The 13,617-nt window shown below is 50.5% G+C and overlaps 13 pseudogenes; all 13 read right to left on the bottom strand.

Annotated features, from left to right (window-relative positions):
• Positions 1–3,054: 3,054 nt before the first annotated feature.
• On the bottom strand, positions 3,055–3,174 carry LOC130352801 (5S ribosomal RNA; annotated as a pseudogene).
• Positions 3,175–4,645: 1,471 nt separating this feature from the next.
• LOC130325780 (5S ribosomal RNA) lies at positions 4,646–4,765 on the bottom strand (annotated as a pseudogene).
• A 1,873-nt stretch (positions 4,766–6,638) lies between these two features.
• Positions 6,639–6,758, bottom strand: LOC130313956 (5S ribosomal RNA; annotated as a pseudogene).
• An 82-nt stretch (positions 6,759–6,840) lies between these two features.
• LOC130331584 (5S ribosomal RNA) lies at positions 6,841–6,960 on the bottom strand (annotated as a pseudogene).
• A 676-nt stretch (positions 6,961–7,636) lies between these two features.
• LOC130327492 (5S ribosomal RNA) lies at positions 7,637–7,756 on the bottom strand (annotated as a pseudogene).
• Positions 7,757–7,838: 82 nt separating this feature from the next.
• Positions 7,839–7,958, bottom strand: LOC130352575 (5S ribosomal RNA; annotated as a pseudogene).
• Positions 7,959–9,623: 1,665 nt separating this feature from the next.
• LOC130352627 (5S ribosomal RNA) lies at positions 9,624–9,743 on the bottom strand (annotated as a pseudogene).
• An 82-nt stretch (positions 9,744–9,825) lies between these two features.
• On the bottom strand, positions 9,826–9,945 carry LOC130333707 (5S ribosomal RNA; annotated as a pseudogene).
• Positions 9,946–10,228: 283 nt separating this feature from the next.
• On the bottom strand, positions 10,229–10,348 carry LOC130352626 (5S ribosomal RNA; annotated as a pseudogene).
• Positions 10,349–10,430: 82 nt separating this feature from the next.
• Positions 10,431–10,550, bottom strand: LOC130333696 (5S ribosomal RNA; annotated as a pseudogene).
• A 479-nt stretch (positions 10,551–11,029) lies between these two features.
• On the bottom strand, positions 11,030–11,149 carry LOC130321863 (5S ribosomal RNA; annotated as a pseudogene).
• Positions 11,150–11,231: 82 nt separating this feature from the next.
• Positions 11,232–11,351, bottom strand: LOC130335673 (5S ribosomal RNA; annotated as a pseudogene).
• A 284-nt stretch (positions 11,352–11,635) lies between these two features.
• On the bottom strand, positions 11,636–11,755 carry LOC130335662 (5S ribosomal RNA; annotated as a pseudogene).
• Between the last annotated feature and the right edge of the window lie 1,862 nt (positions 11,756–13,617).

Here is a 13,617-nt window from a genome sequence, read left to right as displayed (position 1 = left end):
TTTTTATACTGTGCATTTAAGCATCAATAAATCCTTTTCGGAATCGGAAAGGAAGGCGGCAACAAAGCAAAATGTCAACTGCACCCGGGATTCCCAGCCAGTCTCCCATGCCGGTACTTATTGGGCCCTAAGCTGGGTAGCAGTCTGCGATCTGACGAGAGCAGGCGCGTTCAGCTTAGGATGGCCGTTGACATCTTCACACCTTGTATATTGTGGATTTAAGCATCAATAAATATTTTTTTAATCGGAAAGGAAGGCGGCAATAGAGCAAAATGTCAATGGCACCTTGGATTGCCAGCCAGTCTCTCATGACGGTAACTGCCGGGCAGCAGTCTGCGATCTGAGGAGAGCAGGCACGTTCAGGCTTAGGATGGCCGTTGACAGCGTCACACCCTGTATATTGTGGATTTAAGCATCAATAAATCCTTTTCGAAATCGGAACGGAAGGCGGCAACAGAGCATAATGTCAACTGCACCCGGGATTCCCAGCCAGTCTCCCATGCCGGTACTTACTGGGCCCTAAGCTGGGTAGCAGTCTGCGATCTGACGAGAGCAGGTGCGTTCAGCTTAGGATGGCCATTGACAGCTTCATGATTTTTATACTGTGCATTTAAGCATCAATAAATCCTTTTCGGAATCGGAACGGAAGGCGGCAACAGAGCAAAATGTCATCTGCACCCGGGATTCCCAGCCAGTCTCCCATGCCGGTACTTACTGGGCCCTAAGCTGGGTAGCAGTCTGCGATCTGACGAGAGCAGGCGAGTTCAGCTTAGGATGGCCATTGACAGCTTCATGCTTTTTATACTGTGCATTTAAGCATCAATAAATATTTTTATTAATCGAAGTGGAAGGCGGCAACAGAGCAAAATGTCAATGGCACCTTGGATTGCCAGCCAGTCTCCCATGCCGGTAACTGCTGGGCAGCAGTCTGCGATCTGAGGAGAGCAGGCACGTTCAGGCTTAGGATGGCCGTTGACAGCTTCACACCCTGTGTATTGTGGATTTAAGCATCAATAAATCCTTTTCCGAATCGGAGCAGAAGGCGGCAACAGATTAAAATTTCAACTGCACCCGGGATTCCCAGCCAGTCTCCCATGCCGTTACTTACCGGGCCCTAAGCTGGGTAGCAGTCTGCGATCTGACGAGAGCAGGCGCGTTCAGCTTAGGATGGCCGTTGACATCTTCACGCCTTGTATACTGTGGATTTAAGCATCAATAAATATTTTTTTTAATCGGAGAGTAAGGCGGCAACAGATCAAAATGTCAATAGCACCTTGGATTGCCAGCCAGTCTCCCATGCCCGTACTTGCCGGCAGCAGTCTGCGATCTAACAAGAGCAGGCGCGTTCAGCTTAGGATGGCCGTTGACAGCTTCACACTTTGTATACTGTGCATTTAAGCATCAATAAATCCTTTTCGGAATCGGAACGGAACGGAAGGCGGCAACAGAGCAAAATGTCAACGGCAGCCGGGATTCCCAGCCAGTGTCCCATGCCGGTACTTACCGGGCCCTAAGATCTGTACCAGTCTGCGATCTGACGAGAGCAGGCGCGTTAAGCTTAGGATGGCCGTCGACAGCTTCACACCTTGTATACTGTGGATTTAAGCATCAATAAATTCTTTTCGGAATCGGAGCGGAAGGCGGCAACAGAGCATAATGTCAACTGCACCCGGGATTCCCAGCCAGTCTCCCATGCCGGTACTTACTGGGCCCTTAGCTGCGTAGCAGTCTGCGATCTGACGAGAGCAGGCGCGTTCAGCTTAGGATGGCCATTGACAGCTTCATGATTTTTATACTGTGCATTTAAGCATCAATAAATCCTTTTCGGAATCGGAACGGAAGGCGGCAACAGAGCAAAATGTCATCTGCACCCGGGATTCCCAGCCAGTCTCCCATGCCGGTACTTACTGGGCCCTAAGCTGGGTAGCAGTCTGCGATCTGACGAGAGCAGGCGAGTTCAGCTTAGGATGGCCATTGACAGCTTCATGCTTTTTATACTGTGCATTTAAGCATCAATAAATCCTTTTCGGAATCGGAACGGAAGGCGGCAACAGAGCATAATGTCAACTGCACCCGGGATTCCCAGCCAGTCTCCCATGCCGGTACTTACTGGGCCCTAAGCTGGGTAGTAGTCTGCGATCTGACGAGAGCAGGCGCGTTCAGCTTAGGATGGCCGTTGACATCTACATGCCTTGTATATTGTGGATTTAAGCATCAATAAATATTTTTATTAATCGAAGTGGAAGGCGGTAACAGAGCAAAATGTCAATGGCACCTTGGATTGCCAGCCAGTCTCCCATGCCGGTAACTGCTGGGCAGCAGTCTGCGATCTGAGGAGAGCAGGCACGTTCAGACTTAGGATGGCCGTTGACAGCTTCACACCCTGTGTATTGTGGATTTAAGCATCAATAAATCCTTTTCCGAATCGGAGCAGAAGGCGGCAACAGATTAAAATTTCAACTGCACCCGGGATTCCCAGCCAGTCTCCCATGCCGTTACTTACCGGGCCCTAAGCTGGGTAGCAGTCTGTGATCTGACGAGAGCAGGCGTGTTCAGCTTAGGATGGCCGTTGACATCTTCACACCTTGTATACTGTGGATTTAAGCATCAATAAATATTTTTTTTAATCGGAGAGTAAGGCGGCAACAGATAAAAATGTCAATAGCACCTTGGATTGCCAGCCAGTCTCCCATGCCCGTACTTGCCGGGCAGCAGTCTGCGATCTGACAAGAACAGGCGCATTCAGCTTAAAATAGCCGTAGACGGCTTCACACCCTGTATATTGTGGATTTAAGCATCAATAAATCCTTTTCGGAATCGGAGCAAAATGTCTACAGAGCTACAGAGAAAAATGTCAACAACACCTGAGATTCCCAGCCAGTCTCCCATGCTGGTACTTACCAGGCCCTAAGCTGGGTAGCAGTCTGCGATCTGACGAGAGCAGGCGCGTTCAGCTTAGGATGGCCATTAACAGCTTCATGCTCTTTATACTGTGCATTTAAGCATCAATAAATCCTTTTCCGAATCGGAGCGGAAGGCGGCAACAGAATAAAATGTCAACTGCACCCGGGATTCCCAGCCAGTCTCCCATGCTGGTACTTACCAGGCCCTAAGCTGAGTAGCAGTCTGCGATCTAACGAGAGCAGGCGCGTTCAGCTTAGGATGGCCGTTGACAGCTTCACACTTTGTATACTGTGCATTTAAGCATCAATAAATCCTTTTCGGAATCGGAACGGAACGGAAGGCGGCAACAGAGCAAAATGTCAACGGCAGCCGGGATTCCCAGCCAGTGTCCCATGCCGGTACTTACCGGGCCCTAAGATCTGTATAAGGCTGCGATCTGACGAGAGCAGGCGCGTTAAGCTTAGGATGGCCGTCTACAGCTTCACACCTTGTATACTGTGGATTTAAGCATCAATAAATTCTTTTCGGAATCGGAGCGGAAGGCGGCAACAGAGCAAAATGTCAACTGCACCCGGGATTCCCTGCCAGTCTCCCATGCCGGTACTTACTGGGCCCTAAGCTGGGTAGCAGTCTGCGATCTGACGAGAGCAGGCGCGTTCAGCTTAGGATGGCCGTTGACAACTTCACGCATTGTATATTGTGGATTTAAACATCAATAAATATTTTTTTAATCGGAGAGGAAGGCGGCAACAGAGCAAAATGTCAATGGCACCTTGGATTGCCAGCCAGTCTCCCATGCCGGTAACTGCCGGGCAGCAGTCTGCGATCTGAGGAGAGCAGGCACGTTCAGGCTTAGGATGGCCGTTGACAGCTTCACACCCTGTATGTTGTGGATTTAAGCATCAATAAATCATTTTCCGAATCGGAGCGGAAGGCGGCAACAGATTAAAATGTGAACTGAACCCGGGATTCCCAGCCAGTCTCCCATGCTGGTACTTACCAGGCCCTAAGCTGGGTAGCAGTCTGCGATCTGACGAGAGCAGGCGCGTTCAGCTTAGGATGGCCGTTGACAGCTTCACGCCTTGTATATTGTGGATTTAAGCATCAATAAATATTTTTATTAATCGGAGAGTAAGGCGGCAACGGAGCAAAATGTCAATGGCACCTTGGATTGCTAGCCAGTCTCCCATGCCGGTAACTGCCGGGCAACAGTCTGCGATCTGAGGAGAGCAGGCACGTTCAGGCTTAGGATGGCCGTTGACAGCTTCACACCCTGTATATTGTGGATTTAAGCACCAATAAATCCTTTTCCGAATCGGAGCGGAAGGCGGCAACAGATTAAAATGTCAACTGCACCCGGGATTCCCAGCCAGTCTCCCATGCTGGTACTTACCAGGCCCTAAGCTGGGTAGCAGTCTGCGATCTGACGAGAGCAGGCGCGTTCAGCTTAGAATGGCCGTTTACAGCTTCACACTTTGTTTACTGTGGATTTAAGCATCAATAAAAAAAATTCGGAATCGGAGGAGAAACAGAGCAAAATGTCAACTGCACCCGGGATTCCCAGCCAGTCTCCCATGGTGGTACTTACCAGGCCCGAAGCTGGGTAGCAGTCTGTGATCTGACGAGAACAGGCGCATTCAGCTTAGGATGGCCGTAGACATCTTCACACCCTGTATACTGTGGATTTAAGCATCAATAAATCCTTTTCGGAATCGGAGCGGAAGGCGGCAACAGAGCAAAATGTCAACGACACCTGGGACTCCCAGCCAGTCTCCCATGCTGGTACTTACCGGGCCCTAAGCTGGGTAGCAGTCTGCGATCTGACGAGAGCAGGCGCGTTCAGCTTAGGATGGCCGTTGACAGCTTCTCGCCCTTTATACTGTGCATTTAGGCATCAATAAATCCTTTTCGGAATTGGAACGGAAGGCGGCAACAGTGCAAAATGTCAACGGCAGCCGGGATTCCCAGCCAGTGTCCTATGCCGGTACTTACCGGGCCCTAAGATCTGTACCAGTCTGTGATCTGACGAGAGCAGGCGCGTTAAGCTTAGGATGGCCGTCGACAGCTTCACACCTTGTATACTGTGGATTTAAGCATCAATAAATTCTTTTCGGAATCGGAGCGTAAGGCAGCAATAGAGCAAAATATCAACGGCACACGGGATTCCCAGCCAGTCTCCCATGCCAGTACTTACCGGGCCCTAAGCTGGGTAGCAGTCTGCGATCTGACGAGAACAGGCGCGTTCAGCTTAGGATGGCCGTTGACATCTTCACTCTTTGTAAACTGTGGATTTAAGCATCAATAAATATTTTTTTTAATCGGAGAGGAAGGCGGCAACAGATCAAAATGTCAATAGCACCTTGGATTGCCAGCCAGTCTCCCATGCCCGTACTTGCCGGGCAGCAGTCTGCGATCTGACAAGAACAGGCGCATTCAGCTTAGGATAGCCGTAGACGGCTTCACACCCTGTATATTGTGGATTTAAGCATCAATAAATCCTTTTCGGAATCGGAGCAAAATGTCTACAGAGCTACAGAGCAAAATGTCAACAACACCTGAGATTCCCAGCCAGTCTCCCATGCGGGTACTTACCGGGCCCTAAGCTGGGTAGCAGTCTGCGATCTGACGAGAGAAGGCGCGTTCAGCTTAGGATGGCCGTTAACAGCTTCACGCCCTTTATACTGTGCATTTAAGCATCAATAAATCCTTTTTCCGAATAGGAGCGGAAGGCGGCAACAGATTAAAATGTCAACTGCACCCGGGATTCCCAGCCAGTCTCCCATGCTGGTACTTACCAGGCCCTAAGCTGGGTAGCAGTCTGCGATCTGACGAGAGCAGGCACGTTCAGGCTTAGGATGGCCGTTGACAGCTTCACACCCTGTGTATTGTGGATTTAAGCATCAATAAATCCTTTTTCCGAATAGGAGCGGAAGGCGGCAACAGATTAAAATGTCAACTGCACCCGGGATTCCCAGCCAGTCTCCCATGCTGGTACTTACCAGGCCCTAAACTGGGTAGCAGTCTGCGATCTGAAGAGAGCAGGCTCGTTCAGCTTAGGATGGCCGTTGACAGCTTCACAATTTGTATACTGTGGATTTAAGCATCAATAAATAATTTTCGGAATCGGAGCAGAAACAGAGCAAAATGTCAACTGCACCCGGGATTCCCAGCCAGTCTCCCATGCTGATACTTACCAGGCCCGAAGCTGGGCAGCAGTCTGCGATCTGAGGAGAGCAGGCACGTTCAGGCTTAGGATGGCCGTTGACAGCTTCACACCCTGTATATTGTGGATTTAAGCATCAATAAATCATTTTCCGAATCGGAGGGGAAGGCGGCAACAGATTAAAATGTCAACTGCACCCGGGATTCCCAGCCAGTCTCCCATGCTGGTACTTACCAGGCTCCAAGCTGGGTAGCAGTCTGCGATCTGACGAGAACAGGCGCGTTCAGCTTAGGATGGCCGTTGACAGCTTCACACTTTGTATACTGTGGATTTAAGCATCAATAAATAATTTTCGGAATCGGAGCAGAATGTCAACTGCACCCGGGATTCCCAGCCAGTCTCCCATGCTGCTACTTACCAGGCCAGAAGCTGGGTAGCAGTCTGCGATCTGACGAGAACAGGCGCATTCAGCTTAGGATGGCCGTAGACATCTTCACACCCTGTATACTGTGGATTTAAGCATCACTAAATCTTTTTCGGAATAGCAGCGTAAGGCGGCAACAGAGCAAAATGTCAACGACACCTGGGATTCCCAGCCAGTCTCCCATGCTGGTACTTACCGGGCCCTAAGCTGGGTAGCAGTCTGCGATCTGACGAGAGCAGGCGCGTTCAGCTTAGGATGGCCGTTGACAGCTTCACGCCCTTTATACTGTGCATTTAAGCATCAATAAATCCTTTTCCGAATCGGAGCGGAAGGCGGCAACAGATTAAAATGTCAAATGCACCCGGGATTCCCAGCCGGTCTCCCATGCTGGTACTTACCAGGCCCTAAGCTGGGTAGCAGTCTGCGATCTGACGAGAGCAGGCGCGTTCAGCTTAGGATGGCCTTTGACAGCTTCACGCCCTTTATACTGTGCATTTAAGCATCAATAAATCCTTTTCGGAATCGGAACGTAAGGCGGCAACAGAGCAAAATGTCAACAGCAGACGGGATTCCCAGCCAGTGTCCCATGCCGGTACTTACCGGGCCCTAAGATCTGTACCAGTCTGCGATCTGACGAGAGCAGGCGCGTTAAGCTTAGGATGGCCATCGACAGCTTCACACCTTGTATACTGTGAATTTAAGCATCAATAAATTATTTTCGGAATCGGAGCGGAGGGCAGCAATAGAGCAAAGTGTCAACGGCACCTGGGATTCCCAGCCAGTCTCCCATGCCAGTACTTACCAGGCCCTAAACTGGGTAGCAGTTTGCAATCTGACGAGAGCAGGCACGTTCAGCTTAGGATGGCCATTGACATCTTCATGCTTTTTATACTGTGCATTTAAGCATCAATAAATCCTTTTCGGAATCGGAGAGGAAGGCGGCAACAGAGCAAAATGTCAATAGTTCCTTGGATTGCCAGCCAGTCTCCCATGCCTGTACTTTCCTGGCAGCAGTCTGCGATCTGACAAGAACAGGCACATTCAGCTTAGGATAGCCGTAGACGGCTTCACACCCTGTATACTGTGGATTTAAGCATCAATAAATCCTTTTCGGAATCGAAGCGGAAGGCGGCTACAGAGCAAAATGTCAACAACACCTGGGATTCCCAGCCAGTCTCCCATGCTGGTACTTACCGGGCCCTAAGCTGGGTAGCAGTCTGCGATCTGACGAGAGCAGGTGCGTTCAGCTTAGGATGGCCGTTGATAGCTTCTCGCCCTTTATACTATGGATTTAAGCATCAATAAATTATTTTCGGAATCGGAGCGGAAGGCAGAAATAGAGCAAAATGTCGACGGCACCCGGGATTCCCAACCAGTCTCCCATGCCAGTACTTACCGGGCCCTAAGCTGGGTAGCAGTCTGCGATCTGACGAGAGCAGGCGCGTTCAGCTTAGGATGGCCATTGACAGCTTCATGCTTTTTATACCGTGCATTTAAGCATCAATAAATCCTTTTCGGAATCGGAGAGGAAGGCGGCAACAGAGCAAAATGTCAATAGCACCTTGGATTGCCAGCCAGTCTCCCATGCCCGTACTTGCCGGGCAGCAGTCTGCAATCTGACAAGAACAGGCACATTCAGCTTAGGATAGCCGTAGACGGCTTCACACCCTGTATACTGTGGATTTAAGCATCAATAAATCCTTTTCGGAATCGGAGCGGAAGGCGGCTACAGAGCAAAATGTCAACAACACCTGGGATTCCCAGCCAGTCTCCCATGCTGGTACTTACCGGGCCCTAAGCTGGGTAGCAGTCTGCAATCTGACGAGAGCAGGCGAGTTCAGCTTAGGATGGCCGTTGACATCTTCACGCCTTGTATATTGTGGATTTAAGCATCAATAAATATTTTTATTAATTGGAGAGGAAGGCGGCAACAAAGCAAAATGTCAATGGCACCTTGGATTGCCAGCCAGTCTCCCATGCCGGTAACTGCCGGGCAGCAGTCTGCGATCTGAGGAGAGCAGGCACGTTTAGGCTTAGGATGGCCGTTGACAGCTTCACACCCTGTATATTGTGGATTTAAGCATCAATAAATCCTTTTCCGAATCGGAGCGGAAGGTGGCAACAGATTAAAATGTCAACTGCACCCGGGATTCCCAGCCAGTCTCCCATGCTGGTACTTAACGGGCCCTAAGCTGGGTTGCAGTCTGCGATCTGACGAGAGCAGGCGCGTTCAGCTTAGGATGGCCGTTGACAGCTTCACACTTTGTATACTGTGTATACTGTGGATTTAAGCATCAATAAATAATTTTCGGAATCGGAGCAAAATGTCAACGGCAGCCGGGATTCCCAGCCAGTCTCCCATGCTGGTACTTACCAGGCCCGAAGCTGGGTAGCAGTCTGCGATCTGACGAGAACAGGCGCATTCAGCTTAGGATGGCCATAGACATCTTCACACCCTGTATACTGTGGATTTAAGCATCAATAAATCCTTTTCGGAATCGGAGCGGAAGGCCGCAACAGAACAGAATGTCAACGACACCTGGGATTCCCAGCCAGTGTCTCATGCCGGTACTTACCGGGCCCTAAGATCTGTACCAGTCTGCGATCTGACGAGAGCAGGCGCGTTAAGCTTAGGATGGCCGTCGACAGCTTCACACCTTGTATACTGTGGATTTAAGCATCAATAAATTCTTTTCGGAATCGGAGCGTAAGGCAGCAATAGAGCAAAATGTCAACAACACCTGAGATTCCCAGCCAGTCTCCCATGCTGGTACTTAACGGGCCCTAAGCTGGGTAGCAGTCTGCGATCTGACGAGGGCAGGCGCATTCACCTTAGGATAGCCGTAGACGGCTTCACACCCTGTATACTGTGGATTTAAGCATCAATAAATCCTTTTCGGAATCGGAGCGGAAGGCGGCTACAGAGCAAAATGTCAACAACACCTGGGATTCCCAGCCAGTCTCCCATGCTGGTACTTACCGGGCCTAAGCTGGGTAGCAGTCTGTGATCTGACGAGAGCAGGCGCGTTCAGCTTAGGATGGTCGTTGACAGGTTCACGCCGTTTATACTGTGCATTTAAGCATCAATAAATAATTTTCCGAATCGGAGCGGAAGGCGGCAACAGAGCAAAATGTCAACTGCACCCGGGATTCCCAGCCAGTCTCCCATGCTGGTACTTACCGGGCCCTAAGCTGGGTAGCAGTCTGCGATCTGACGAGAGCAGGCGCGTTCAGCTTAGGATGGCCGTTGACAGCTTCACATTTTGTATACTGTGCATTTAAGCATCAATAAATCCTTTTCGGAATAGAAACGGAAGGCGGCAACAGAGCAAAATGTCAACGGCAGCCGGGATTCCCAGCCAGTCTCCCATGCTGGTACTTACCGGGCCCTAAGCTGGGTAGCAGTCTGCGATCTGACGAGAGCAGGCGCGTTCAGCTTAGGATGGCCGTTGACAGCTTCTCGCCCTTTATACTGTGCATTTAAGCATCAATAAATCCTTTGCGGAATCGGAACGGAAGGCGGCAACAGAGCAAAATGTCAACGGCAGCCGGGATTCCCAGCCAGTCTCCCATGCTGGTACTTACCGGGCCTAAGCTGGGTAGCAGTCTGTGATCTGACGAGAGCAGGCGCGTTCAGCTTAGAATGGTCGTTGACAGCTTCACGCCCTTTATACTGTGCATTTAAGCATCAATAAATAATTTTCCGAATCGGAGCGGAAGGCGGCAACAGAGCAAAATGTCAACTGCACCCGGGATTCCCAGCCAGTCTCCCATGCTGGTACTTACCGGGCCCTAAGCTGGGTAGCAGTCTGCGATCTGACGAGAGCAGGCGCGTTCAGCTTAGGATGGCCGTTGACAGCTTCACATTTTGTATACTGTGCATTTAAGCATCAATAAATCCTTTTCGGAATAGAAACGGAAGGCGGCAACAGAGCAAAATGTCAACGGCAGCCGGGATTCCCAGCCAGTCTCCCATGCTGGTACTTACCGGGCCCTAAGCTGGGTAGCAGTCTGCGATCTGACGAGAGCAGGCGCGTTCAGCTTAGGATGGCCGTTGACAGCTTCTCGCCCTTTATACTGTGCATTTAAGCATCAATAAATCCTTTGCGGAATCGGAACGGAAGGCGGCAACAGAGCAAAATGTCAACGACACCTGGGATTTCCAGCCAGTCTCCCATGCTGGTACTTAACGGGCCCTAAGCTGGGTAGCAGTCTGTGATCTGACGAGAGCAGGCGCGTTCAGCTTAGGATGGCCGTTGACAGCTTCACACTTTGTATACTGTGGATTTAAGCATCAATAAATAATTTTCGGAATCGGAGCAGAAACAGAGCAAAATGTCAACTGCACCCGGGATTCCCAGCCAGTCTCCCATGCTGGTACTTACCAGGCCCGAAGCTGGGAAGCAGTCTGCGATCTGACGAGAACAGGCGCATTTAGCTTAGGATGGCCGTAGACATCTTCACACCCTGTATACTGTGCATTTAAGCATCAATAAATCCTTTTCAGAATCGGAACGGAAGGCGGCAACAGATTAAAATGTCAACTGCACCTGGGATTCCCAGCCAGTCTCCCATGCTGGTACTTACCAGGCCCTAAGCTGGGTAGCAGTCTGCGATCTGATGAGAGCAGGCGCGTTCAGCTTAGGATGGCCGTTGACAGCTTCACATTTTGTATACTGTGCATTTAAGCATCAATAAATCCTTTTCGGAATCGAAACGGAAGGCGGCAACAGAGCAAAATGTCAACGGCAGCCCGGATTCCCAGCCAGTCTCCCATGCTGGTACTTACCGGGCCCTAAGCTGGGTAGCAGTCTGCGATCTGACGAGAGCAGGCGCGTTCAGCTTAGGATGGCCGTTGACAGCTTCTCGCCCTTTATACTGTGCATTTAAGCATCAATAAATCCTTTTCGGAATCGGAACGGAAGGCGGCAACAGAGCAAAATGTCAACGGCAGCCGGGATTCCCAGCCAGTGTCCCATGCCGGTACTTACCGGGCCCTAAGATCTGTACCAGTCTGCGATCTGACGAGAAAAGGCGCATTCAGCTTAGGATGGCCGTAGACATCTTCACACCCTGTATACTGTGCATTTAAGCATCAATAAATCCTTTTCGGAATCGAAACGGAAGGCGGCAACAGAGCAAAATGTCAACGGCAGCCCGGATTCCCAGCCAGTCTCCCATGCTGGTACTTACCGGGCCCTAAGCTGGGTAGCAGTCTGCGATCTGACGAGAGCAGGCGCGTTCAGCTTAGGATGGCCGTTGACAGCTTCTCGCCCTTTATACTGTGCATTTAAGCATCAATAAATCCTTTTCGGAATCGGAACGGAAGGCGGCAACAGAGCAAAATGTCAACGGCAGCCGGGATTCCCAGCCAGTCTCCCATGCTGGTACTTAACGGGCCCTAAGCTGGGTAGCAGTCTGCGATCTGACGAGAGCAGGCGCGTTCAGCTTAGGATGGCCGTTGACAGCTTCACACTTTGTATACTGTGGATTTAAGCATCAATAAATAATTTTCGGAATCGGAGCAGAAACAGAGCAAAATGTCAACTGCACCCGGGATTCCCAGCCAGTCTCCCATGCTGGTACTTACCAGGCCCGAAGCTGGGAAGCAGTCTGCGATCTGACGAGAACAGGCGCATTCAGCTTAGGATGGCCGTAGACATCTTCACACCCTGTATACTGTGCATTTAAGCATCAATAAATCCTTTTCAGAATCGGAACGGAAGGCGGCAACAGAGCAAAATGTCAACGGCAGCCGGGATTCCCAGCCAGTGTCCCATGCCGGTACTTACCGGGCCCTAAGATCTGTACCAGTCTGCGATCTGACGAGAGCTGGCGCGTTAAGCTTAGGATGGCCGTCGACAGCTTCACACCTTGTATACTGTGGATTTAAGCATCAATAAATTATTTTCGGAATCGGAGCGGCAGGCAGCAATAGAGCAAAATGTCAACGGCACCTGGGATTCCCAGCCAGTCTCCCCTGCCAGTACTTACCGGGCCCTAAGCTGGGTAGCAGTCTGCGATCTGACGAGAGCAGGCGCGTTCAGCTTACGATGGCCATTGACAGCTTTATGCTTTTTATACTGTGCATTTAAGCATCAATAAATCCTTTTCGGAATCGGAGAGGAAGGCGGCAACAGAGCAAAATGTCAATAGCACCTTGGATTGCCAGCCAGTCTCCCATGCCCGTACTTGCCAGGCAGCAGTCTGCGATCTGACAAGAACAGGCACATTCAGCTTAGGATAGCCGTAGACGGCTTCACACCCTGTATACTGTGGATTTAAGCATCAATAAATCATTTTCGGAATCGAAGCGAAAGGCGGTTACAGAGCAAAAAGTGAACACCACCTGGGATTCCCAGCCAGTCTTCCATGCTGGTACTTAACGGGCCCTAAGCTGGGTAGCAGTCTGCGATCTGACGAGAGGAGGCGCGTTCAGCTTAGGATGGCCGTTGACAGCTTCACACTTTGTATACTGTGGATTTAAGCATCAATAAATAATTTTCGGAATCGGAGCAGAAACAGAGCAAAATGTCAACTGCACCCGGGATTCCCAGCCAGTCTCCCATGCTGGTACTTACCAGGCCCGAAGCTGGGAAGCAGTCTGCGATCTGACGAGAACAGGCGCATTCAGCTTAGGATGGCCGTAGACATCTTCACACCCTGTATACTGTGGATTTAAGCATCAATAAATCCTTTTCGGAATCGGAGCGTAAGGCGGCAACAGAGCAAAATGTCAACGGCAGCCGGGATTCCCAGCCAGTGTCCCATGCCGGTACTTACCGGGCCCTAAGATCTGTACCAGTCTGCGATCTGACGAGAGCAGGCGCGTTAAGCTTAGGATGGCCGTCGACAGCTTCACACCTTGTATACTGTGGATTTAAGCATCAATAAATTCTTTTCGGAATCGGAGCGGAAGGCAGCAATAGAGCAAAATTTCAACAGCACCCAGGATTCCCAGCCAGTCTCCCATGCCAGTACTTACCGGGCCCTAAGCTGGGTAGCAGTCTGCGATCTGACGAGAGCAGGCGCGTTCAGCTTAGGATGGCCGTTGACATCTTCACGCCTTGTATATTGTGCATTTAAGCATCAATAAATCCTTTTCGGAATCGGAGAGGAAGGCGGC

Source organism: Hyla sarda, chromosome 1 (assembly GCF_029499605.1).
Source record: "Hyla sarda isolate aHylSar1 chromosome 1, aHylSar1.hap1, whole genome shotgun sequence".
Classification (NCBI taxonomy): Eukaryota; Metazoa; Chordata; class Amphibia; order Anura; family Hylidae; genus Hyla; species Hyla sarda.
This window is presented reverse-complemented; position numbering and strand designations above follow the sequence as displayed.